The 26,024-nt window shown below is 37.2% G+C and overlaps 6 non-coding genes across 6 annotated transcripts; all 6 read left to right on the plus strand.

The window, feature by feature from the left end:
- Positions 1–3,848: 3,848 nt before the first annotated feature.
- TRNAK-UUU (transfer RNA lysine (anticodon UUU)) lies at positions 3,849–3,921 on the plus strand. The gene has a single exon. It is a non-coding gene; the product is annotated as a tRNA-Lys (tRNA).
- A 609-nt stretch (positions 3,922–4,530) lies between these two features.
- TRNAK-UUU (transfer RNA lysine (anticodon UUU)) lies at positions 4,531–4,603 on the plus strand. Its single transcript has one exon. It is a non-coding gene; the product is annotated as a tRNA-Lys (tRNA).
- Positions 4,604–5,214: 611 nt separating this feature from the next.
- TRNAK-UUU (transfer RNA lysine (anticodon UUU)) lies at positions 5,215–5,287 on the plus strand. Its single transcript has one exon. It is a non-coding gene; the product is annotated as a tRNA-Lys (tRNA).
- A 609-nt stretch (positions 5,288–5,896) lies between these two features.
- TRNAK-UUU (transfer RNA lysine (anticodon UUU)) lies at positions 5,897–5,969 on the plus strand. The gene has a single exon. It is a non-coding gene; the product is annotated as a tRNA-Lys (tRNA).
- Positions 5,970–6,245: 276 nt separating this feature from the next.
- On the plus strand, positions 6,246–6,318 carry TRNAK-UUU (transfer RNA lysine (anticodon UUU)). The gene has a single exon. It is a non-coding gene; the product is annotated as a tRNA-Lys (tRNA).
- Positions 6,319–9,962: 3,644 nt separating this feature from the next.
- On the plus strand, positions 9,963–10,035 carry TRNAK-UUU (transfer RNA lysine (anticodon UUU)). The gene has a single exon. It is a non-coding gene; the product is annotated as a tRNA-Lys (tRNA).
- Positions 10,036–26,024: the final 15,989 nt, after the last annotated feature.

Consider the following 26,024-nt stretch of genomic DNA (forward strand, 5'->3'; position numbering starts at 1 on the left):
ATAGAGAGACTTTCCTACTTTAGTAATTGCACAGTAGTTATCACCATTTGAATTTACTTGTTTTTGTATTACGAACTTTCTATAGGTTTGCGACAGACTCCAGAAGAGCCTGGAGTCGGTAAAACATCAGAACTTTAATCTGAGGGTCCAGGGTTCAAGTCCCTGTTCGGGCGAGTGTCTTTTAAGCAATGTGTCGTTTTTGTGAAATGGAACATAGTGCAGAGTGGGAAAATCACAAACTGTTTAAGAATGTACACCTTCAACCAAGAGGCAAATTAAATGTATTTCATCAAGAGACACTAAATGTCAAGCTTTTCAGATAATACTTTTAGTGATAGAGAGATTTTCCAACTTTAGTAATTGCACAGTAACTAGTAGTTGTCATCATTTGATATGACTTGTTTTTTGTATTACAAACTTTCTGCATTTTTGCGACCTATCACAGAAGATCATGGATAGCTCAGTCGGTAGAGCATCAGACTTTTAATCTGAGGGTCCAGGGTTCAAGTCCCTGTTCGGGCGATTGTCTTTTAAGCAATGTGTCATTTTGTGAAATGGAACATAGTGCAGAGTGGGAAAATCACAAACTGTTTAAGAATGTACACCTTCAACCAAGAGGCAAATTAAATGTATTTCATCAATAGACACTAAATGTCAAGCTATTCATATCATACTTTTAGTGATAGAGAGACTTTCCTACTTTAGTAATTGCACAGTAGTTATCACCATTTGAATTTACTTGTTTTTGTATTACGAACTTTCTATAGGTTTGCGACAGACTCCAGAAGAGCCTGGAGTCGGTAAAACATCAGAACTTTAATCTGAGGGTCCAGGGTTCAAGGCCCTGTTCGGGCGAGTGTCTTTTAAGCAATGTGTCGTTTTTGTGAAATGGAACATAGTGCAGAGTGGGAAAATCACAAACTGTTTAAGAATGTACACCTTCAACCAAGAGGCAAATTAAATGTATTTCATCAAGAGACACTAAATGTCAAGCTTTTCAGATAATACTTTTAGTGATAGAGAGATTTTCCTACTTTAGTAATTGCACAGTAACTAGTAGTTGTCATCATTTGATATGACTTGTTTTTTGTATTACGAACTTTCTGCATTTTTGCGACCTATTACAGAAGATCCTGGATAGCTCAGTCAGTAGAGCATCAGACTTTTAATCTGAGGGTCCAGGGTTCAAGTCCCTGTTCGGGTGATTGTCTTTTAAGCAATGTGTCATTTTGTGAAATGGAACATAGTGCAGAGTGGGAAAATCACAAACTGTTTAAGAATGTACACCTTCAACCAAGAGGCAAATTAAATGTATTTCATCAATAGACACTAAATGTCAAGCTATTCATATCATACTTTTAGTGATAGAGAGACTTTCCTACTTTAGTTATTGCACAGTAGTTATCACCATTTGAATTTACTTGTTTTTGTATTACGAACTTTCTATAGGTTTGCGACAGACTCCAGAAGAGCCTGGAGTCGGTAAAACATCAGAACATTAATCTGAGGGTCCAGGGTTCAAGTCCCTGTTCGGGCGAGTGTCTTTTAAGCAATGTGTCGTTTTTGTGAAATGGAACATAGTGCAGAGTGGGAAAATCACAAACTGTTTAAGAATGTACACCTTCAACCAAGAGGCAAATTAAATGTATTTCATCAAGAGACACTAAATGTCAAGCTTTTCAGTTCATACTTTTAGTGATAGAGAGATTTTCCTACTTTAGTAATTGCACAGTAACTAGTAGTTGTCATCATTTGAAATGACTTGTTTTTTGTATTACGAACTTTCAGCATTTTTGCGACCTATCACAGAAGAGCCTGGATAGCTCAGTCGGTAGAGCATCTGACTTTTAATCTGAGGGTCCAGGGTTCAAGGGTCTGTGCGGGCAAGTGTCTTTTAAGCAATGTGTCATTTTGTGAAATGGAACATAGTGCAGAGTGGGAAAATCACAAACTGTTTAAGAATGTACACCTTCAACCAAGAGGCAAATTAAATGTATTTCACCAATAGACACTAAATGTCAAGCTATTCATATCATACTTTTAGTGATAGAGAGATTTTCCTACTTTAGTAATTGCACAGTAGTTGTCACCATTTGAATTTACTTGGTTTTAGTATTACGAACTTTCTATAGGTTTGCAACAAACTCCAGAAGAGCCTGTAGTCGGTAAAACATCAGAACTTTAATCTGAGGGTCCAGGGTTCAAGTCCCTGTTCGGGCGAGTGTCTTTTAAGCAATGTGTCGTTTTTGTGAAATGGAACATAGTGCAGAGTGGGAAAATCACAAACTGTTTAAGAATGTACACCTTCAACCAAGAGGCAAATTAAATGTATTTCATCAAGAGACACTAAATGTCAAGCTTTTCAGTTCATACTTTTAGTGATAGAGAGATTTTCCAACTTTAGTAATTGCACAGTAACTAGTAGTTGTCATCATTTGATATGACTTGTTTTTTGTATTACGAACTTTCTGCATTTTTGCGACCTATCACAGAAGAGCCTGGATAGCTCAGTCGGTAGAGCATCTGACTTTTAATCTGAGGGTCCAGGGTTCAAGGGTCTGTTCGGGCGAGTGTCTTTTAAGCAATGTGTCATTTTGTGAAATGGAACATAGTGCAGAGTGGGAAAATCACAAACTGTTTAAGAATGTACACCTTCAACCAAGAGGCAAATTAAATGTATTTCACCAATAGACACTAAATGTCAAGCTATTCATATCATACTTTTAGTGATAGAGAGATTTTCCTACTTTAGTTATTGCACAGTAGTTGTCACCATTTGAATTTACTTGGTTTTAGTATTACGAACTTTCTATAGGTTTGCGACAAACTCCAGAAGAGCCTGGAGTCGGTAAAACATCAGAACTTTAATCTGAGGGTCCAGGGTTCAAGTCCCTGTTCGGGTGAGTGTCTTTTAAGCAATGTGTCATTTTTGTGAAATGGAACATAGTGCAGAGTGGGAAAATCACAAACTGTTTAAGAATGTACACCTTCAACCAAGAGGCAAATTAAATGTATTTCACCAATAGACACTAAATGTCAAGCTATTCATATCATACTTTTAGTGATAGAGAGATTTTCCTACTTTAGTAATTGCACAGTAGTTGTCACCATTTGAATTTACTTGGTTTTAGTATTACGAACTTTCTATAGGTTTGCGACAAACTCCAGAAGAGCCTGGAGTCGGTAAAACATCAGAACTTTAATCTGAGGGTCCAGGGTTCAAGTCCCTGTTCGGGTGAGTGTCTTTTAAGCAATGTGTCATTTTTGTGAAATGGAACATAGTGCAGAGTGGGAAAATCACAAACTGTTTAAGAATGTACACCTTCAACCAAGAGGCAAATTAAATGTATTTCATCAATAGACACTAAATGTCAAGCTATTCATATCATACTTTTAGTGATAGAGAGACTTTCCTACTTTAGTGATTGCACAGTAGTTGTCACCATTTGAATTTACTTGTTTTAGTATTACGAACTTTCTATAGGTTTGCGACAGACTCCAGAAGAGCCTGGAGTCGGTAAAACATCAGAACTTTAATCTGAGGGTCCAGGGTTCAAGTCCCTGTTCGGGCGAGTGTCTTTTAAGCAATGTGTCGTTTTTGTGAAATGGAACATAGTGCAGAGTGGGAAAATCACAAACTGTTTAAGAATGTACACCTTCAACCAAGAGGCAAATTAAATGTATTTCATCGAGAGACACTAAATGTCAAGCTTTTCAGTTCATACTTTTAGTGATAGAGAGATTTTCCAACTTTAGTAATTGCACAGTAACTAGTAGTTGTCATCATTTGATATGACTTGTTTTTTGTATTACGAACTTTCTGCATTTTTGCGACCTATTACAGAAGAGCCTGGATAGCTCAGTCGGTAGAGCATCAGACTTTTAATCTGAGGATCCAGGGTTCAAGTCCCTGTTCGGGCGAGTGTCTTTTAAGCAATGTGTCATTTTGTGAAATGGAACATAGTGCAGAGTGGGAAAATCACAAACTGTTTAAGAATGTACACCTTCAACCAAGAGGCAAATTAAATGTATTTCATCAATAGACACTAAATGTCAAGCTATTCATATCATACTTTTAGTGATAGAGAGACTTTCCTACTTTAGTAATTGCACAGTAGTTGTCACCATTTGAATTTACTTGTTTTAGTATTACGAACTTTCTATAGGTTTGCGACAGACTCCAGAAGAGCCTGGAGTCGGTAAAACATCAGAACTTTAATCTGAGGGTCCAGGGTTCAAGTCCCTGTTCAGGCGAGTGTCTTTTAAGCAATGTGTCGTTTTTGTGAAATGGAACATAGTGCAGAGTGGGAAAATCACAAACTGTTTAAGAATGTACACCTTCAACCAAGAGGCAAATTAAATGTATTTCATCAAGAGACACTAAATGTCAAGCTTTTCAGTTCATACTTTTAGTGATAGAGAGATTTTCCTACTTTAGTAATTGCACAGTAAATAGTAGTTGTCATCATTTGAAATGACTTGTTTTTTGTATTACGAACTTTCTGCATTTTTGTGACCTGTCACAGAAGAGCCTGGATAGCTCAGTCGGTAGAGCATCAGACTTTTAATCTGAGGGTCCAGGGTTCAAGTCCCTGTTCGGGCGAGTGTCTTTTAAGCAATGTGTCATTTTGTGAAATGGAACATAGTGCAGAGTGGGAAAATCACAAACTGTTTAAGAATGTACACCTTCAACCAAGAGGCAAATTAAATGTATTTCATCAATAGACACTAAATGTCAAGCTATTCATATCATACTTTTAGTGATAGAGAGACTTTCCTACTTTAGTAATTGCACAGTAGTTGTCACCATTTGAATTTACTTGTTTTAGTATTACGAACTTTCTATAGGTTTGCGACAGACTCCAGAAGAGCCTGGAGTCGGTAAAACATCAGAACTTTAATCTGAGGGTCCAGGGTTCAAGTCCCTGTTCGGGCGAGTGTCTTTTAAGCAATGTGTCGTTTTTGTGAAATGGAACATAGTGCAGAGTGGGAAAATCACAAACTGTTTAAGAATAGGTACACCTTCAACCAAGAGGCAAATTAAATGTATTTCATCAAGAGACACTAAATGTCAAGCTTTTCAGTTCATACTTTTAGTGATAGAGAGATTTTCCAACTTTAGTAATTGCACAGTAACTAGTAGTTGTCATCATTTGATATGACTTGTTTTTTGTAATACGAACTTTCTGCATTTTTGCGACCTATTACAGAAGAGCCTGGATAGCTCAGTCGGTAGAGCATCAGACTTTTAATCTGAGGATCCAGGGTTCAAGTCCCTGTTCGGGCGAGTGTCTTTTAAGCAATGTGTCATTTTGTGAAATGGAACATAGTGCAGAGTGGGAAAATCACAAACTGTTTAAGAATGTACACCTTCAACCAAGAGGCAAATTAAATGTATTTCATCAATAGACACTAAATGTCAAGCTATTCATATCATACTTTTAGTGATAGAGAGACTTTCCTACTTTAGTAATTGCACAGTAGTTGTCACCATTTGAATTTACTTGTTTTAGTATTACGAACTTTCTATAGGTTTGCGACAGACTCCAGAAGAGCCTGGAGTCGGTAAAACATCAGAACTTTAATCTGAGGGTCCAGGGTTCAAGTCCCTGTTCGGGCGAGTGTCTTTTAAGCAATGTGTCGTTTTTGTGAAATGGAACATAGTGCAGAGTGGGAAAATCACAAACTGTTTAAGAATGTACACCTTCAACCAAGAGGCAAATTAAATGTATTTCATCAAGAGACACTAAATGTCAAGCTTTTCAGTTCATACTTTCAGTGATAGAGAGATTTTCCTATTTTAGTAATTGCACAGTAACTAGTAGTTGTCATCATTTGATATGACTTGTTTTTTGTATTACGAACTTTCTGCATTTTTGCGACCTATCATAGAAGAGCCTGGATAGCTCAGTCGGTAGAGCATCAGACTTTTAATCTGAGGGTCCAGGGTTCAAGTCCCTGTTCGGGCGAGTGTCTTTTAAGCAATGTGTCATTTTTGTGAAATGGAACATAGTGCAGAGTGGGAAAATCACAAACTGTTTAAGAATGTACACCTTCAACCAAGAGGCAAATTAAATGTATTTCATCAAGAGACACTAAATGTCAAGCTTTTCAGTTCATACTTTTAGTGATAGAGAGATTTTCCAACTTTAGTAATTGCACAGTAACTAGTAGTTGTCATCATTTGATATGACTTGTTTTTTGTATTACGAACTTTCTGCATTTTTACGACCTATTACAGAAGAGCCTGGATAGCTCAGTCGGTAGAGCATCAGACTTTTAATCTGAGGATCCAGGGTTCAAGTCCCTGTTCGGGCGAGTGTCTTTTAAGCAATGTGTCATTTTGTGAAATGGAACATAGTGCAGAGTGGGAAAATCACAAACTGTTTAAGAATGTACACCTTCAACCAAGAGGCAAATTAAATGTATTTCATCAATAGACACTAAATGTCAAGCTATTCATATCATACTTTTAGTGATAGAGAGACTTTCCTACTTTAGTAATTGCACAGTAGTTGTCACCATTTGAATTTACTTGTTTTTGTATTACGAACTTTCTATAGGTTTGCAACAGACTCCAGAAGAGCCTGGAGTCGGTAAAACATCAGAACTTTAATCTGAGGGTCCAGGGTTCAAGTCCCTGTTTGGGCGAGTGTCTTTTAAGCAATGTGTCATTTTTGTGAAATGGAACATAGTGCAGAGTGGGAAAATCACAAACTGTTTAAGAATGTACACCTTCAACCAAGAGGCAAATTAAATGTATTTCATCAAGAGACACTAAATGTCAAGCTTTTCAGTTCATACTTTTAGTGATAGAGAGATTTTCCTACTTTAGTAATTGCACAGTAACTTGTAGTTGTCATCATTTGAAATGACTTGTTTTTTGTATTACGAACTTTCTGCATTTTTGCGACCTAGCATTCCTGGATAGCTCATTTGGTAGAGCATCAGACTTTTAATCTGAGGGTCCAGGGTTCAAGTCCCTGTTCGGGCGAGTGTCTTTTAAGCAATGTGTCATTTTGTGAAATGGAACATAGTGCAGAGTGGGAAAATCACAAACTGTTTAAGAATGTACACCTTCAACCAAGAGGCAAATTAAATGTATTTCATCAATAGACACTAAATGTCAAGCTATTCATATCATACTTTTAGTGATAGAGAGACTTTCCTACTTTAGTAATTGCACAGTAGTTGTCACCATTTGAATTTACTTGTTTTTGTATTACGAACTTTCTATAGGTTTGCGACAGACTCCAGAAGAGCCTGGAGTCGGTAAAACATCAGAACTTTAATCTGAGGGTCCAGGGTTCAAGTCCCTGTTCGGGCGAGTGTCTTTTAAGCAATGTGTCGTTTTTGTGAAATGGAACATAGTGCAGAGTGGGAAAATCACAAACTGTTTAAGAATGTACACCTTCAACCAAGAGGCAAATTAAATGTATTTCATCAAGAGACACTAAATGTCAAGCTTTTCAGTTCATACTTTTAGTGATAGAGAGATTTTCCTAGTAACTTGTAGTTGTCATCATTTGAAATGACTTGTTTTTTGTATTACATACTTTCTGCATTTTTGCGACCTATCACAGAAAATCCTGGATAGCTCAGTTGGTAGAGCATCAGACTTTTAATCTGAGGGTACAGGGTTCAAGTCCCTGTTTGGGCGAGTGTCTTTAAAGCAATGTATCATTTTGTGAAATGGAACATATTGCAGAGTGGGAAAATCACAAACTGTTTAAGAATGTACACCTTCAACCAAGAGGCAAATTAAATGTATTTCATCAAGAGACACTAAATGTCAAGCTATTCTGATCATACTTTTAGTGATAGAGAGATTTTCCTACTTTAGTAATTGCACAGTAGTTGTCACCATTTGAATTTACTTGGTTTTAGTATTATGAACTTTCTATAGGTTTGCGACAGACTCCAGAAGAGCCTGGAGTCGGTAAAACATCAGAACTTTAATCTGAGGGTCCATTGTTCAAGTCCCTGTTCGGGCGAGTGTCTTTTAAGCAATGTGTCGTTTTTGTGAAATGGAACATAGTGCAGAGTGGGAAAATCACAAACTGTTTAAGAATGTACACCTTCAACCAAGAGGCAAATTAAATGTATTTCATCAAGAGACACTAAATGTCAAGCTTTTCAGTTCATACTTTTAGTGATAGAGAGATTTTCCAACTTTAGTAATTGCACAGTAACTAGTAGTTGTCATCATTTGATATGACTTGTTTTTTGTATTACGAACTTTCTGCATTTTTGCGACCTATTACAGAAGAGCCTGGATAGCTCAGTCGGTAGAGCATCAGACTTTTAGTCTGAGGATCCAGGGTTCAAGTCCCTGTTCGGGCGAGTGTCTTTTAAGCAATGTGTCATTTTGTGAAATGGAACATAGTGCAGAGTGGGAAAATCACAAACTGTTTAAGAATGTACACCTTCAACCAAGAGGCAAATTAAATGTATTTCATCAATAGACACTAAATGTCAAGCTATTCATATCATACTTTTAGTGATAGAGAGACTTTCCTACTTTAGTAATTGCACAGTAGTTGTCACCATTTGAATTTACTTGTTTTTGTATTACGAACTTTCTATAGGTTTGCGACAGACTCCAGAAGAGCCTGGAGTCGGTAAAACATCAGAACTTTAATCTGAGGGTCCAGGGTTCAAGTCCCTGTTCGGGCGAGTGTCTTTTAAGCAATGTGTCGTTTTTGTGAAATGGAACATAGTGCAGAGTGGGAAAATCACAAACTGTTTAAGAATGTACACCTTCAACCAAGAGGCAAATTAAATGTATTTCATCAAGAGACACTAAATGTCAAGCTTTTCAGTTCATACTTTTAGTGATAGAGAGATTTTCCTACTTTAGTAATTGCACAGTAACTTGTAGTTGTCATCATTTGAAATGACTTGTTTTTTGTATTACGAACTTTCTGCATGTTTGCGACCTAGCATTCCTGGATAGCTCAGTTAGTAGAGCATCAGACTTTTAATCTGAGGGTCCAGGGTTCAAGTCCCTGTTCGGGCGAGTGTCTTTTAAGCAATGTGTCATTTTTGTGAAATGGAACATAGTGCAGAGTGGGAAAATCACAAACTGTTTAAGAATGTACACCTTCAACCAAGAGGCAAATTAAATGTATTTCATCAAGAGACACTAAATGTCAAGCTTTTCAGTTCATACTTTTAGTGATAGAGAGATTTTCCTAGTAACTTGTAGTTGTCATCATTTGAAATGACTTGTTTTTTGTATTACGAACTTTCTGCATTTTTGCGACCTATCACAGAAAATACTGGATAGCTCAGTTGGTAGAGCATCAGACTTTTAATCTGAGGGTACAGGGTTCAAGTCCCTGTTCGGGCGAGTGTCTTTAAAGCAATGTATCATTTTGTGAAATGGAACATATTGCAGAGTGGGAAAATCACAAACTGTTTAAGAATGTACACCTTCAACCAAGAGGCAAATTAAATGTATTTCATCAAGAGACACTAAATGTCAAGCTATTCTGATCATACTTTTAGTGATAGAGAGATTTTCCTACTTTAGTAATTGCACAGTAGTTGTCACCATTTGAATTTACTTGGTTTTAGTATTACGAACTTTCTATAGGTTTGCGACAGACTCCAGAAGAGCCTGGAGTCGGTAAAACATCAGAACTTTAATCTGAGGGTCCATTGTTCAAGTCCCTGTTCGGGCGAGTGTCTTTTAAGCAATGTGTCGTTTTTGTGAAATGGATCATAGTGCAGAGTGGGAAAATCACAAACTGTTTAAGAATGTACACCTTCAACCAAGAGGTAAATTAAATGTATTTCATCAAGAGACACTAAATGTCAAGCTTTTCAGTTCATACTTTTAGTGATAGAGAGATTTTCCTACTTTAGTAATTGCACAGTAACTAGTAGTTGTCATCATTTGAAATGACTTGTTTTTTGTATTACGAACTTTCTGCATTTTTGTGACCTATCACAGAAGAGCCTGGATAGCTCAGTCGGTAGAGCATCAGACTTTTAATCTGAGGGTCCAGGGTTCAAGTCCCTGTTCGGGCGATTGTCTTTTAAGCAATGTGTCATTTTGTGAAATGGAACATAGTGCAGAGTGGGAAAATCACAAACTGTTTAAGAATGTACACCTTCACCCAAGAGGCAAATTAAATGTATTTCATCAATAGACACTAAATGTCAAGCTATTCATATCATACTTTTAGTGATAGAGAGACTTTCCTACTTTAGTAATTGCACAGTAGTTGTCACCATTTGAATTTACTTGTTTTTGTATTACGAACTTTCTATAGGTTTGTGACAGACTCCAGAAGAGCCTGGAGTCGGTAAAACATCAGAACTTTAATCTGAGGGTCCAGGGTTCAAGTCCCTGTTCGGGCGAGTGTCTTTTAAGCAATGTGTCGTTTTTGTGAAATGGAACATAGTGCAGAGTGGGAAAATCACAAACTGTTTAAGAATGTACACCTTCAACCAAGAGGCAAATTAAATGTATTTCATCAATAGACACTAAATGTCAAGCTATTCATATCATACTTTTAGTGATAGAGAGACTTTCCTACTTTAGTAATTGCACAGTAGTTGTCACCATTTGAATTTACTTGTTTTAGTATTACGAACTTTCTATAGGTTTGCGACAGACTCCAGAAGAGCCTGGAGTCGGTAAAACATCAGAACTTTAATCTGAGGGTCAAGGGTTCAAGTTCCTGTTCGGGCGAGTGTCTTTTAAGCAATGTGTCGTTTTTGTGAAATGGAACATAGTGCAGAGTGGGAATATCACAAACTGTTTAAGAATGTACACCTTCAACCAAGAGGCAAATTAAATGTATTTCATCAAGAGACACTAAATGTCAAGCTTTTCAGTTCATACTTTTAGTGATAGAGAGATTTTCCTACTTTAGTAATTGCACAGTAACTAGTAGTTGTCATCATTTGAAATGACTTGTTTTTTGTATTACGAACTTTCTGCATTTTTGCGACCTATCACAGAAGAGCCTGGATAGCTCAGTCGGTAGAGCATCTGACTTTTAATCTGAGGGTCCAGGGTTCAAGGGTCTGTTCGGGCGAGTGTCTTTTAAGCAATGTGTCATTTTGTGAAATGGAACATAGTGCAGAGTGGGAAAATCACAAACTGTTTAAGAATGTACACCTTCAACCAAGAGGCAAATTAAATGTATTTCATCAAGAGACACTAAATGTCAAGCTATTCTGATCATACTTTTAGTGATAGAGAGATTTTCCTACTTTAGTAATTGCACAGTAGTTGTCACCATTTGAATTTACTTGGTTTTAGTATTATGAACTTTCTATAAGTTTGCGACAGACTCCAGAAGAGCCTGGAGTCGGTAAAACATCAGAACTTTAATCTGAGGGTCCAGGGTTCAAGTCCCTGTTCGGGCGAGTGTCTTTTAAGCAATGTGTCGTTTTTGTGAAATGGAACATAGTGCAGAGTGGGAAAATCACAAACTGTTTAAGAATGTACACCTTCAACCAAGAGGCAAATTAAATGTATTTCATCAATAGACACTAAATGTCAAGCTATTCATATCATACTTTTAGTGATAGAGAGACTTTCCTACTTTAGTAATTGCACAGTAGTTGTCACCATTTGAATTTACTTGTTTTAGTATTACGAACTTTCTATAGGTTTGCGACAGACTCCAGAAGAGCCTGGAGTCGGTAAAACATCAGAACTTTAATCTGAGGGTCCAGGGTTCAAGTTCCTGTTCGGGCGAGTGTCTTTTAAGCAATGTGTCGTTTTTGTGAAATGGAACATAGTGCAGAGTGGGAAAATCACAAACTGTTTAAGAATGTACACCTTCAACCAAGAGGCAAATTAAATGTATTTCATCAAGAGACACTAAATGTCAAGCTTTTCAGTTCATACTTTTAGTGATAGAGAGATTTTCCTACTTTAGTAATTGCACAGTAACTAGTAGTTGTCATCATTTGAAATGACTTGTTTTTTGTATTACGAACTTTCTGCATTTTTGCGACCTATCACAGAAGAGCCTGGATAGCTCAGTCGGTAGAGCATCTGACTTTTAATCTGAGGGTCCAGGGTTCAAGGGTCTGTTCGGGCGAGTGTCTTTTAAGCAATGTGTCATTTTGTGAAATGGAACATAGTGCAGAGTGGGAAAATCACAAACTGTTTAAGAATGTACACCTTCAACCAAGAGGCAAATTAAATGTATTTCATCAAGAGACACTAAATGTCAAGCTATTCTGATCATACTTTTAGTGATAGAGAGATTTTCCTACTTTAGTAATTGCACAGTAGTTGTCACCATTTGAATTTACTTGGTTTTAGTATTATGAACTTTCTATAAGTTTGCGACAGACTCCAGAAGAGCCTGGAGTCGGTAAAACATCAGAACTTTAATCTGAGGGTCCAGGGTTCAAGTCCCTGTTCGGGCGAGTGTCTTTTAAGCAATGTGTCGTTTTTGTGAAATGGAACATAGTGCAGAGTGGGAAAATCACAAACTGTTTAAGAATGTACACCTTCAACCAAGAGGCAAATTAAATGCATTTCATCAAGAGACACTAAATGTCAAGCTTTTCAGTTCATACTTTTAGTGATAGAGAGATTTTCCAACTTTAGTAATTGCACAGTAACTAGTAGTTGTCATCATTTGAAATGACTTGTTTTTTGTATTACGAACTTTCAGCATTATTGCGACCTATCACAGAAGAGCCTGGATAGCTCAGTCGATAGAGTATCAGACTTTTAATCTGAGGGTCCAGGGTTCAAGTCCCTGCTCGGGTGAGTGTCTTTTAAGCAATGTGTCAATTTGTGAAATGGAACATAGTGCAGAGTGGGAAAATCACAAACTGTTTAAGAATGTACACCTTCAACCAAGAGGCAAATTAAATGTATTTCATCAAGAGACACTAAATGTCAAGCTTTTCAGTTCATACTTTTAGTGATAGAGAGATTTTCCAACTTTAGTAATTGCACAGTAACTAGTAGTTGTCATCATTTGATATGACTTGTTTTTTGTATTACAAACTTTCTGCATTTTTGCGACCTATCACAGAAGAGCCTGGATAGCTCAGTCGGTAGAGCATCTGACTTTTAATCTGAGGGTCCAGGGTTCAAGGGTCTGTTCGGGCGAGTGTCTTTTAAGCAATGTGTCATTTTGTGAAATGGAACATAGTGCAGAGTGGGAAAATCACAAACTGTTTAAGAATGTACACCTTCAACCAAGAGGCAAATTAAATGTATTTCACCAATAGACACTAAATGTCAAGCTATTCATATCATACTTTTAGTGATAGAGAGATTTTCCTACTTTAGTAATTGCACAGTAGTTGTCACCATTTGAATTTACTTGGTTTTAGTATTACGAACTTTCTATAGGTTTGCGACAAACTCCAGAAGAGCCTGGAGTCGGTAAAACATCAGAACTTTAATCTGAGGGTCCAGGGTTCAAGTCCCTGTTCGGGCGAGTGTCTTTTAAGCAATGTGTCGTTTTTGTGAAATGGAACATAGTGCAGAGTGGGAAAATCACAAACTGTTTAAGAATGTACACCTTCAACCAAGAGGCAAATTAAATGTATTTCATCAATAGACACTAAATGTCAAGCTATTCATATCATACTTTTAGTGATAGAGAGACTTTCCTACTTTAGTAATTGCACAGTAGTTGTCACCATTTGAATTTACTTGTTTTTGTATTACGAACTTTCTATAGGTTTGCGACAGACTCCAGAAGAGCCTGGAGTCGGTAAAACATCAGAACTTTAATCTGAGGGTCCAGGGTTCAAGTCCCTGTTCGGGTGAGTGTCTTTTAAGCAATGTGTCGTTTTTGTGAAATGGAACATAGTGCAGAGTGGGAAAATCACAAACTGTTTAAGAATGTACACCTTCAACCAAGAGGCAAATTAAATGTATTTCATCAATAGACACTAAATGTCAAGCTATTCATATCATACTTTTAGTGATAGAGAGACTTTCCTACTTTAGTAATTGCACAGTAGTTGTCACCATTTGAATTTACTTGTTTTAGTATTACGAACTTTCTATAGGTTTGCGACAGACTCCAGAAGAGCCTGGAGTCGGTAAAACATCAGAACTTTAATCTGAGGGTCAAGGGTTCAAGTTCCTGTTCGGGCGAGTGTCTTTTAAGCAATGTGTCGTTTTTGTGAAATGGAACATAGTGCAGAGTGGGAATATCACAAACTGTTTAAGAATGTACACCTTCAACCAAGAGGCAAATTAAATGTATTTCATCAAGAGACACTAAATGTCAAGCTTTTCAGTTCATACTTTTAGTGATAGAGAGATTTTCCTACTTTAGTAATTGCACAGTAACTAGTAGTTGTCATCATTTGAAATGACTTGTTTTTTGTATTACGAACTTTCTGCATTTTTGCGACCTATCACAGAAGAGCCTGGATAGCTCAGTCGGTAGAGCATCTGACTTTTAATCTGAGGGTCCAGGGTTCAAGGGTCTGTTCGGGCGAGTGTCTTTTAAGCAATGTGTCATTTTGTGAAATGGAACATAGTGCAGAGTGGGAAAATCACAAACTGTTTAAGAATGTACACCTTCAACCAAGAGGCAAATTAAATGTATTTCATCAAGAGACACTAAATGTCAAGCTATTCTGATCATACTTTTAGTGATAGAGAGATTTTCCTACTTTAGTAATTGCACAGTAGTTGTCACCATTTGAATTTACTTGGTTTTAGTATTATGAACTTTCTATAAGTTTGCGACAGACACCAGAAGAGCCTGGAGTCGGTAAAACATCAGAACTTTAATCTGAGGGTCCAGGGTTCAAGTCCCTGTTCGGGCGAGTGTCTTTTAAGCAATGTGTCGTTTTTGTGAAATGGAACATAGTGCAGAGTGGGAAAATCACAAACTGTTTAAGAATGTACACCTTCAACCAAGAGGCAAATTAAATGTATTTCATCAATAGACACTAAATGTCAAGCTATTCATATCATACTTTTAGTGATAGAGAGACTTTCCTACTTTAGTAATTGCACAGTAGTTGTCACCATTTGAATTTACTTGTTTTAGTATTACGAACTTTCTATAGGTTTGCGACAGACTCCAGAAGAGCCTGGAGTCGGTAAAACATCAGAACTTTAATCTGAGGGTCCAGGGTTCAAGTTCCTGTTCGGGCGAGTGTCTTTTAAGCAATGTGTCGTTTTTGTGAAATGGAACATAGTGCAGAGTGGGAAAATCACAAACTGTTTAAGAATGTACACCTTCAACCAAGAGGCAAATTAAATGTATTTCATCAAGAGACACTAAATGTCAAGCTTTTCAGTTCATACTTTTAGTGATAGAGAGATTTTCCTACTTTAGTAATTGCACAGTAACTAGTAGTTGTCATCATTTGAAATGACTTGTTTTTTGTATTACGAACTTTCTGCATTTTTGCGACCTATCACAGAAGAGCCTGGATAGCTCAGTCGGTAGAGCATCTGACTTTTAATCTGAGGGTCCAGGGTTCAAGGGTCTGTTCGGGCGAGTGTCTTTTAAGCAATGTGTCATTTTGTGAAATGGAACATAGTGCAGAGTGGGAAAATCACAAACTGTTTAAGAATGTACACCTTCAACCAAGAGGCAAATTAAATGTATTTCATCAAGAGACACTAAATGTCAAGCTATTCTGATCATACTTTTAGTGATAGAGAGATTTTCCTACTTTAGTAATTGCACAGTAGTTGTCACCATTTGAATTTACTTGGTTTTAGTATTATGAACTTTCTATAAGTTTGCGACAGACTCCAGAAGAGCCTGGAGTCGGTAAAACATCAGAACTTTAATCTGAGGGTCCAGGGTTCAAGTCCCTGTTCGGGCGAGTGTCTTTTAAGCAATGTGTCGTTTTTGTGAAATGGAACATAGTGCAGAGTGGGAAAATCACAAACTGTTTAAGAATGTACACCTTCAACCAAGAGGCAAATTAAATGCATTTCATCAAGAGACACTAAATGTCAAGCTTTTCAGTTCATACTTTTAGTGATAGAGAGATTTTCCAACTTTAGTAATTGCACAGTAACTAGTAGTTGTCATCATTTGAAATGACTTGTTTTTTGTATTACGAACTTTCAGCATTATTGCGACCTATCACAGAAGAGCCTGGATAGCTCAGTCGATAGAGCATCAGACTTTTAATCTGAGGGTCCAGGGTTCAAGTCCCTGCTCGGGTGAGTGTCTTTTAAGCAATGTGTCAATTTGTGAAATGGAACATAGTGCAGAGTGGGAAAATCACAAACTGTTTAAGAATGTACACCTTCAACCAAGAGGCAAATTAAATGTATTTCATCAAGAGACACTAAATGTCAAGCTTTTCAGTTCATACTTTTAGTGATAGAGAGATTTTCCAACTTTAGTAATTGCACAGTAACTAGTAGTTGTCATCATTTGATATGACTTGTTTTTTGTATTACAAACTTTCTGCATTTTTGCGACCTATCACAGAAGAGCCTGGATAGCTCAGTCGGTAGAGCATCTGACTTTTAATCTGAGGGTCCAGGGTTCAAGGGTCTGTTCGGGCGAGTGTCTTTTAAGCAATGTGTCATTTTGTGAAATGGAACATAGTGCAGAGTGGGAAAATCACAAACTGTTTAAGAATGTACACCTTCAACCAAGAGGCAAATTAAATGTATTTCACCAATAGACACTAAATGTCAAGCTATTCATATCATACTTTTAGTGATAGAGAGATTTTCCTACTTTAGTAATTGCACAGTAGTTGTCACCATTTGAATTTACTTGGTTTTAGTATTACGAACTTTCTATAGGTTTGCGACAAACTCCAGAAGAGCCTGGAGTCGGTAAAACATCAGAACTTTAATCTGAGGGTCCAGGGTTCAAGTCCCTGTTCGGGCGAGTGTCTTTTAAGCAATGTGTCTTTTTGTGAAATGGAACATAGTGCAGAGTGGGAAAATCACAAACTGTTTAAGAATGTACACCTTCAACCAAGAGGCAAATTAAATGTATTTCATCAATAGACACTAAATGTCAAGCTATTCATATCATACTTTTAGTGATAGAGAGACTTTCCTACTTTAGTAATTGCACAGTAGTTGTCACCATTTGAATTTACTTGTTTTTGTATTACGAACTTTCTATAGGTTTGCGACAGACTCCAGAAGAGCCTGGAGTCGGTAAAACATCAGAACTTTAATCTGAGGGTCCAGGGTTCAAGTCCCTGTTCGGGTGAGTGTCTTTTAAGCAATGTGTCGTTTTTGTGAAATGGAACATAGTGCAGAGTGGGAAAATCACAAACTGTTTAAGAATGTACACCTTCAACCAAGAGGCAAATTAAATGTATTTCATCAATAGACACTAAATGTCAAGCTATTCATATCATACTTTTAGTGATAGAGAGACTTTCCTACTTTAGTAATTGCACAGTAGTTGTCATCATTTGAATTTACTTGTTTTAGTATTACGAACTTTCTATAGGTTTGCGACAGACTCCAGAAGAGCCTGGAGTCGGTAAAACATCAGAACTTTAATCTGAGGGTCAAGGGTTCAAGTTCCTGTTCGGGCGAGTGTCTTTTAAGCAATGTGTCGTTTTTGTGAAATGGAACATAGTGCAGAGTGGGAAAATCACAAACTGTTTAAGAATGTACACCTTCAACCAAGAGGCAAATTAAATGTATTTCATCAAGAGACACTAAATGTCAAGCTTTTCAGTTCATACTTTTAGTGATAGAGAGATTTTCCTACTTTAGTAATTGCACAGTAACTAGTAGTTGTCATCATTTGAAATAACTTGTTTTTTGTATTACGAACTTTCTGCATTTTTGCGACCTATCACAGAAGAGCCTGGATAGCTCAGTCGGTAGAGCATCTGACTTTTAATCTGAGGGTCCAGGGTTCAAGGGTCTGTTCGGGCGAGTGTCTTTTAAGCAATGTGTCATTTTGTGAAATGGAACATAGTGCAGAGTGGGAAAATCACAAACTGTTTAAGAATGTACACCTTCAACCAAGAGGCAAATTAAATGTATTTCATCAAGAGACACTAAATGTCAAGCTATTCTGATCATACTTTTAGTGATAGAGAGATTTTCCTACTTTAGTAATTGCACAGTAGTTGTCACCATTTGAATTTACTTGGTTTTAGTATTATGAACTTTCTATAAGTTTGCGACAGACACCAGAAGAGCCTGGAGTCGGTAAAACATCAGAACTTTAATCTGAGGGTCCAGGGTTCAAGTCCCTGTTCGGGCGAGTGTCTTTTAAGCAATGTGTCGTTTTTGTGAAATGGAACATAGTGCAGAGTGGGAAAATCACAAACTGTTTAAGAATGTACACCTTCAACCAAGAGGCAAATTAAATGTATTTCATCAATAGACACTAAATGTCAAGCTATTCATATCATACTTTTAGTGATAGAGAGACTTTCCTACTTTAGTAATTGCACAGTAGTTGTCACCATTTGAATTTACTTGTTTTAGTATTACGAACTTTCTATAGGTTTGCGACAGACTCCAGAAGAGCCTGGAGTCGGTAAAACATCAGAACTTTAATCTGAGGGTCCAGGGTTCAAGTTCCTGTTCGGGCAAGTGTCTTTTAAGCAATGTATCGTTTTTGTGAAATGGAACATAGTGCAGAGTGGGAAAATCACAAACTGTTTAAGAATGTACACCTTCAACCAAGAGGCAAATTAAATGTATTTCATCAAGAGACACTAAATGTCAAGCTTTTCAGTTCATACTTTTAGTGATAGAGAGATTTTCCTACTTTAGTAATTGCACAGTAACTAGTAGTTGTCATCATTTGAAATGACTTGTTTTTTGTATTACAAACTTTCTGCATTTTTGCGACCTATCACAGAAGAGCCTGGATAGCTCAGTCGGTAGAGCATCTGACTTTTAATCTGAGGGTCCAGGGTTCAAGGGTCTGTTCGGGCGAGTGTCTTTTAAGCAATGTGTCATTTTGTGAAATGGAACATAGTGCAGAGTGGGAAAATCACAAACTGTTTAAGAATGTACACCTTCAACCAAGAGGCAAATTAAATGTATTTCATCAAGAGACACTAAATGTCAAGCTATTCTGATCATACTTTTAGTGATAGAGAGATTTTCCTACTTTAGTAATTGCACAGTAGTTGTCACCATTTGAATTTACTTGGTTTTAGTATTATGAACTTTCTATAAGTTTGCGACAGACTCCAGAAGAGCCTGGAGTCGGTAAAACATCAGAACTTTAATCTGAGGGTCCAGGGTTCAAGTCCCTGTTCGGGCGAGTGTCTTTTAAGCAATGTGTCATTTTTGTGAAATGGAACATAGTGCAGAGTGGGAAAATCACAAACTGTTTAAGAATGTACACCTTCAACCAAGAGGCAAATTAAATGTATTTCATCAAGAGACACTAAATGTCAAGCTATTCATATCATACTTTTAGTGATAGAGAGATTTTCCTACTTTAGTAATTGCACAGTAGTTGTCACCATTTGAATTTACTTGTTTTAGTATTACGAACTTTCTATAGGTTTGCGACAGACTCCAGAAGAGCCTGGAGTCGGTAAAACATCAGAACTTTAATCTGAGGGTCCAGGGTTCAAGTTCCTGTTCGGGCGAGTGTCTTTTAAGCAATGTGTCATTTTTGTGAAATGGAACATAGTGCAGAGTGGGAAAATCACAAACTGTTTAAGAATGTACACCTTCAACCAAGAGGCAAATTAAATGTATTTCATCAAGAGACACTAAATGTCAAGCTTTTCAGTTCATACTTTTAGTGATAGAGAGATTTTCCTACTTTAGTAATTGCACAGTAACTAGTAGTTGTCATCATTTGAAATGACTTGTTTTTTGTATTACGAACTTTCTGCATTTTTGCGACCTATCACAGAAGAGCCTGGATAGCTCAGTCGGTAGAGCATCTGACTTTTAATCTGAGGGTCCAGGGTTCAAGGGTCTGTTCGGGCGAGTGTCTTTTAAGCAATGTGTCATTTTGTGAAATGGAACATAGTGCAGAGTGGGAAAATCACAAACTGTTTAAGAATGTACACCTTCAACCAAGAGGCAAATTAAATGTATTTCATCAAGAGACACTAAATGTCAAGCTATTCTGATCATACTTTTAGTGATAGAGAGATTTTCCTACTTTAGTAATTGCACAGTAGTTGTCACCATTTGAATTTACTTGGTTTTAGTATTATGAACTTTCTATAAGTTTGCGACAGACTCCAGAAGAGCCTGGAGTCGGTAAAACATCAGAACTTTAATCTGAGGGTCCAGGGTTCAAGTCCCTGTTCGGGCGAGTGTCTTTTAAGCAATGTGTCGTTTTTGTGAAATGGAACATAGTGCAGAGTGGGAAAATCACAAACTGTTTAAGAATGTACACCTTCAACCAAGAGGCAAATTAAATGTATTTCATCAATAGACACTAAATGTCAAGCTATTCATATCATACTTTTAGTGATAGAGAGACTTTCCTACTTTAGTAATTGCACAGTAGTTGTCACCATTTGAATTTACTTGTTTTTGTATTACGAACTTTCTATAGGTTTGCGACAGACTCCAGAAGAGCCTGGAGTTGGTAAAACATCAGAACTTTAATCTGAGGGTCCAGGGTTCAAGTCCCTGTTCGGGCGAGTGTCTTTTAAGCAATGTGTCGTTTTTGTGAAATGGAACATAGTGCAGAGTGGGAAAATCACAAACTGTTTAAGAATGTACACCTTCAACCAAGAGGCAAATTAAATGTATTTCATCAATAGACACTAAATGTCAAGCTATTCATATCATACTTTTAGTGATAGAGAGACTTTCCTACTTTAGTAATTGCACAGTAGTTGTCACCATTTGAATTTACTTGTTTTAGTATTACGAACTTTCTATAGGTTTGCGACAGACTCCAGAAGAGCCTGGAGTCGGTAAAACATCAGAACTTTAATCTGAGGGTCAAGGGTTCAAGTTCCTGTTCGGGCGAGTGTCTTTTAAGCAATGTGTCGTTTTTGTGAAATGGAACATAGTGCAGAGTGGGAAAATCACAAACTGTTTAAGAATGTACACCTTCAACCAAGAGGCAAATTAAATGTATTTCATCAAGAGACACTAAATGTCAAGCTTTTCAGTTCATACTTTTAGTGATAGAGAGATTTTCCTACTTTAGTAATTGCACAGTAACTAGTAGTTGTCATCATTTGAAATGACTTGTTTTTTGTATTACGAACTTTCAGCATTTTTGCGACCTATCACAGAAGAGCCTGGATAGCTCAGTTGGTAGAGCATCTGACTTTTAATCTGAGGGTCCAGGGTTCAAGGGTCTGTTCGGGCGAGTGTCTTTTAAGCAATGTGTCATTTTGTGAAATGGAACATAGTGCAGAGTGGGAAAATCACAAACTGTTTAAGAATGTACACCTTCAACCAAGAGGCAAATTAAATGTATTTCATCAAGAGACACTAAATGTCAAGCTATTCTGATCATACTTTTAGTGATAGAGAGATTTTCCTACTTTAGTAATTGCACAGTAGTTGTCACCATTTGAATTTACTTGGTTTTAGTATTAAGAAATTTCTATAAGTTTGCGACAGACTCCAGAAGAGCCTGGAGTCGGTAAAACATCAGAACTATAATCTGAGGGTCCAGGGTTCAAGTCCCTGTTCGGGCGAGTGTCTTTTAAGCAATGTGTCGTTTTTGTGAAATGGAACATAGTGCAGAGTGGGAAAATCACAAACTGTTTAAGAATGTACACCTTCAACCAAGAGGCAAATTAAATGTATTTCATCAATAGACACTAAATGTCAAGCTATTCATATCATACTTTTAGTGATAGAGAGACTTTCCTACTTTAGTAATTGCACAGTAGTTGTCACCATTTGAATTTACTTGTTTTAGTATTACGAACTTTCTATAGGTTTGCGACAGACTCCAGAAGAGCCTGGAGTCGGTAAAACATCAGAACTTTAATCTGAGGGTCAAGGGTTCAAGTTCCTGTTCGGGCGAGTGTCTTTTAAGCAATGTGTCGTTTTTGTGAAATGGAACATAGTGCAGAGTGGGAAAATCACAAACTGTTTAAGAATGTACACCTTCAACCAAGAGGCAAATTAAATGTATTTCATCAAGAGACACTAAATGTCAAGCTTTTCAGTTCATACTTTTAGTGACAGAGAGATTTTCCTACTTTAGTAATTGCACAGTAACTAGTAGTTGTCATCATTTGAAATGACTTGTTTTTTGTATTACGAACTTTCTGCATTTTTGCGACCTATCACAGAAGAGCCTGGATAGCTCAGTCGGTAGAGCATCTGACTTTTAATCTGAGGGTCCAGGGTTCAAGGGTCTGTTCGGGCGAGTGTCTTTTAAGCAATGTGTCATTTTGTGAAATGGAACATAGTGCAGAGTGGGAAAATCACAAACTGTTTAAGAATGTACACCTTCAACCAAGAGGCAAATTAAATGTATTTCATCAAGAGACACTAAATGTCAAGCTATTCTGATCATACTTTTAGTGTTAGAGAGATTTTCCTACTTTAGTAATTGCACAGTAGTTGTCAACATTTGAATTTACTTGGTTTTAGTATTATGAACTTTCTATAAGTTTGCGACAGACTCCAGAAGAGCCTGGAGTCGGTAAAACATCAGAACTTTAATCTGAGGGTCCAGGGTTCAAGTCCCTGTTCGGGCGAGTGTCTTTTAAGCAATGTGTCGTTTTTGTGAAATGGAACATAGTGCAGAGTGGGAAAATCACAAACTGTTTAAGAATGTACACCTTCAACCAAGAGGCAAATTAAATGCATTTCATCAAGAGACACTAAATGTCAAGCTTTTCAGTTCATACTTTTAGTGATAGAGAGATTTTCCAACTTTAGTAATTGCACAGTAACTAGTAGTTGTCATCATTTGAAATGACTTGTTTTTTGTATTACGAACTTTCAGCATTTTTGCGACCTATCACAGAAGAGCCTGGATAGCTCAGTCGATAGAGCATCAGACTTTTAATTTGAGGGTCCAGGGTTCAAGTCCCTGTTCGGGTGAGTGTCTTTTAAGCCATGTGTCAATTTGTGAAATGGAACATAGTGCAGAGTGGGAAAATCACAAACTGTTTAAGAATGTACACCTTCAACCAAGAGGCAAATTAAATGTATTTCATCAAGAGACACTAAATGTCAAGCTTTTCAGTTCATACTTTTAGTGATAGAGAGATTTTCCAACTTTAGTAATTGCACAGTAACTAGTAGTTGTCATCATTTGATATGACTTGTTTTTTGTATTACAAACTTTCTGCATTTTTGCAACCTATCACAGAAGAGCCTGGATAGCTCAGTCGGTAGAGCATCTGACTTTTAATCTGAGGGTCCAGGGTTCAAGGGTCTGTTCGGGCGAGTGTCTTTTAAGCAATGTGTCATTTTGTGAAATGGAACATAGTGCAGAGTGGGAAAATCACAAACTGTTTAAGAATGTACACCTTCAACCAAGAGGCAAATTAAATGTATTTCACCAATAGACACTAAATGTCAAGCTATTCATATCATACTTTTAGTGATAGAGAGATTTTCCTACTTTAGTAATTGCACAGTAGTTGTCACCATTTGAATTTACTTGGTTTTAGTATTACGAACTTTCTATAGGTTTGCGACAAACTCCAGAAGAGCCTGGAGTCGGTAAAACATCAGAACTTTAATCTGAGGGTCCAGGGTTCAAGTCCCTGTTCGGGCGAGTGTCTTTTAAGCAATGTGTCGTTTTTGTGAAATGGAACATAGTGCAGAGTGGGAAAATCACAAACTGTTTAAGAATGTACACCTTCAACCAAGAGGCAAATTAAATGCATTTCATCAAGAGACACTAAATGTCAAGCTATTCATATCATACTTTTAGTGATAGAGAGACTTTCCTACTTTAGTAATTGCACAGTAGTTGTCACCATTTGAATTTACTTGTTTTAGTATTACGAACTTTCTATAGGTTTGCGACAGACTCCAGAAGAGCCTGGAGTCGGTAAAACATCAGAACTTTAATCTGAGGGTCAAGGGTTCAAGTTCCTGTTCGGGCGAGTGTCTTTTAAGCAATGTGTCGTTTTTGTGAAATGGAACATAGTGCAGAGTGGGAAAATCACAAACTGTTTAAGAATGTACACCTTCAACCAAGAGGCAAATTAAATGTATTTCATCAAGAGACACTAAATGTCAAGCTTTTCAGTTCATACTTTTAGTGATAGAGAGATTTTCCTACTTTAGTAATTGCACAGTAACTAGTAGTTGTCATCATTTGAAATGACTTGTTTTTTGTATTACGAACTTTCTGCATTTTTGCGACCTATCACAGAAGAGCCTGGATAGCTCAGTCGGTAGAGCATCAGGCTTTTAATCTGAGGGTCCAGGGTTCAAGGGTCTGTTCGGGCGAGTGTCTTTTAAGCAATGTGTCATTTTGTGAAATGGAACATAGTGCAGAGTGGGAAAATCACAAACTGTTTAAGAATGTACACCTTCAACCAAGAGGCAAATTAAATGTATTTCATCAAGAGACACTAAATGTCAAGCTATTCTGATCATACTTTTAGTGATAGAGAGATTTTCCTACTTTAGTAATTGCACAGTAGTTGTCAACATTTGAATTTACTTGGTTTTAGTATTATGAACTTTCTATAAGTTTGCGACAGACTCCAGAAGAGCCTGGAGTCGGTAAAACATCATAACTTTAATCTGAGGGTCCAGGGTTCAAGTCCCTGTTCGGGCGAGTGTCTTTTAAGCAATGTGTCGTTTTTGTGAAATGGAACATAGTGCAGAGTGGGAAAATCACAAACTGTTTAAGAATGTACACCTTCAACCAAGAGGCAAATTAAATGCATTTCATCAAGAGACACTAAATGTCAAGCTTTTCAGTTCATACTTTTAGTGATAGAGAGATTTTCCAACTTTAGTAATTGCACAGTAACTAGTAGTTGTCATCATTTGAAATGACTTGTTTTTTGTATTACGAACTTTCAGCATTTTTGCGACCTATCACAGAAGAGCCTGGATAGCTCAGTCGATAGAGCATCAGACTTTTAATTTGAGGGTCCAGGGTTCAAGTCCCTGTTCGGGTGAGTGTCTTTTAAGCAATGTGTCAATTTGTGAAATGGAACATAGTGCAGAGTGGGAAAATCACAAACTGTTTAAGAATGTACACCTTCAACCAAGAGGCAAATTAAATGTATTTCATCAAGAGACACTAAATGTCAAGCTTTTCAGTACATACTTTTAGTGATAGAGAGATTTTCCAACTTTAGTAATTGCACAGTAACTAGTAGTTGTCATCATTTGATATGACTTGTTTTTTGTATTACAAACTTTCTGCATTTTTGCAACCTATCACAGAAGAGCCTGGATAGCTCAGTCGGTAGAGCATCTGACTTTTAATCTGAGGGTCCAGGGTTCAAGGGTCTGTTCGGGCGAGTGTCTTTTAAGCAATGTGTCATTTTGTGAAATGGAACATAGTGCAGAGTGGGAAAATCACAAACTGTTTAAGAATGTACACCTTCAACCAAGAGGAAAATTAAATGTATTTCACCAATAGACACTAAATGTCAAGCTATTCATATCATACTTTTAGTGATAGAGAGATTTTCCTACTTTAGTAATTGCACAGTAGTTGTCACCATTTGAATTTACTTGGTTTTAGTATTACGAACTTTCTATAGGTTTGCGACAAACTCCAGAAGAGCCTGGAGTCGGTAAAACATCAGAACTTTAATCTGAGGGTCCAGGGTTCAAGTCCCTGTTCGGGCGAGTGTCTTTTAAGCAATGTGTCGTTTTTGTGAAATGGAACATAGTGCAGAGTGGGAAAATCACAAACTGTTTAAGAATGTACACCTTCAACCAAGAGGCAAATTAAATGTATTTCATCAATAGACACTAAATGTCAAGCTATTCATATCATACTTTTAGTGATAGAGAGACTTTCCTACTTTAATAATTGCACAGTAGTTGTCACCATTTGAATTTACTTGTTTTAGTATTACGAACTTTCTATAGGTTTGCGACAGACTCCAGAAGAGCCTGGAGTCGGTAAAACATCAGAACTTTAATCTGAGGGTCAAGGGTTCAAGTTTCTGTTCGGGCGAGTGTCTTTTAAGCAATGTGTCGTTTT

Source organism: Taudactylus pleione, unplaced genomic scaffold (assembly GCF_031769625.1).
Source record: "Taudactylus pleione unplaced genomic scaffold, aTauple2 ptg000454l, whole genome shotgun sequence".
Classification (NCBI taxonomy): domain Eukaryota; kingdom Metazoa; phylum Chordata; class Amphibia; order Anura; family Myobatrachidae; genus Taudactylus; species Taudactylus pleione.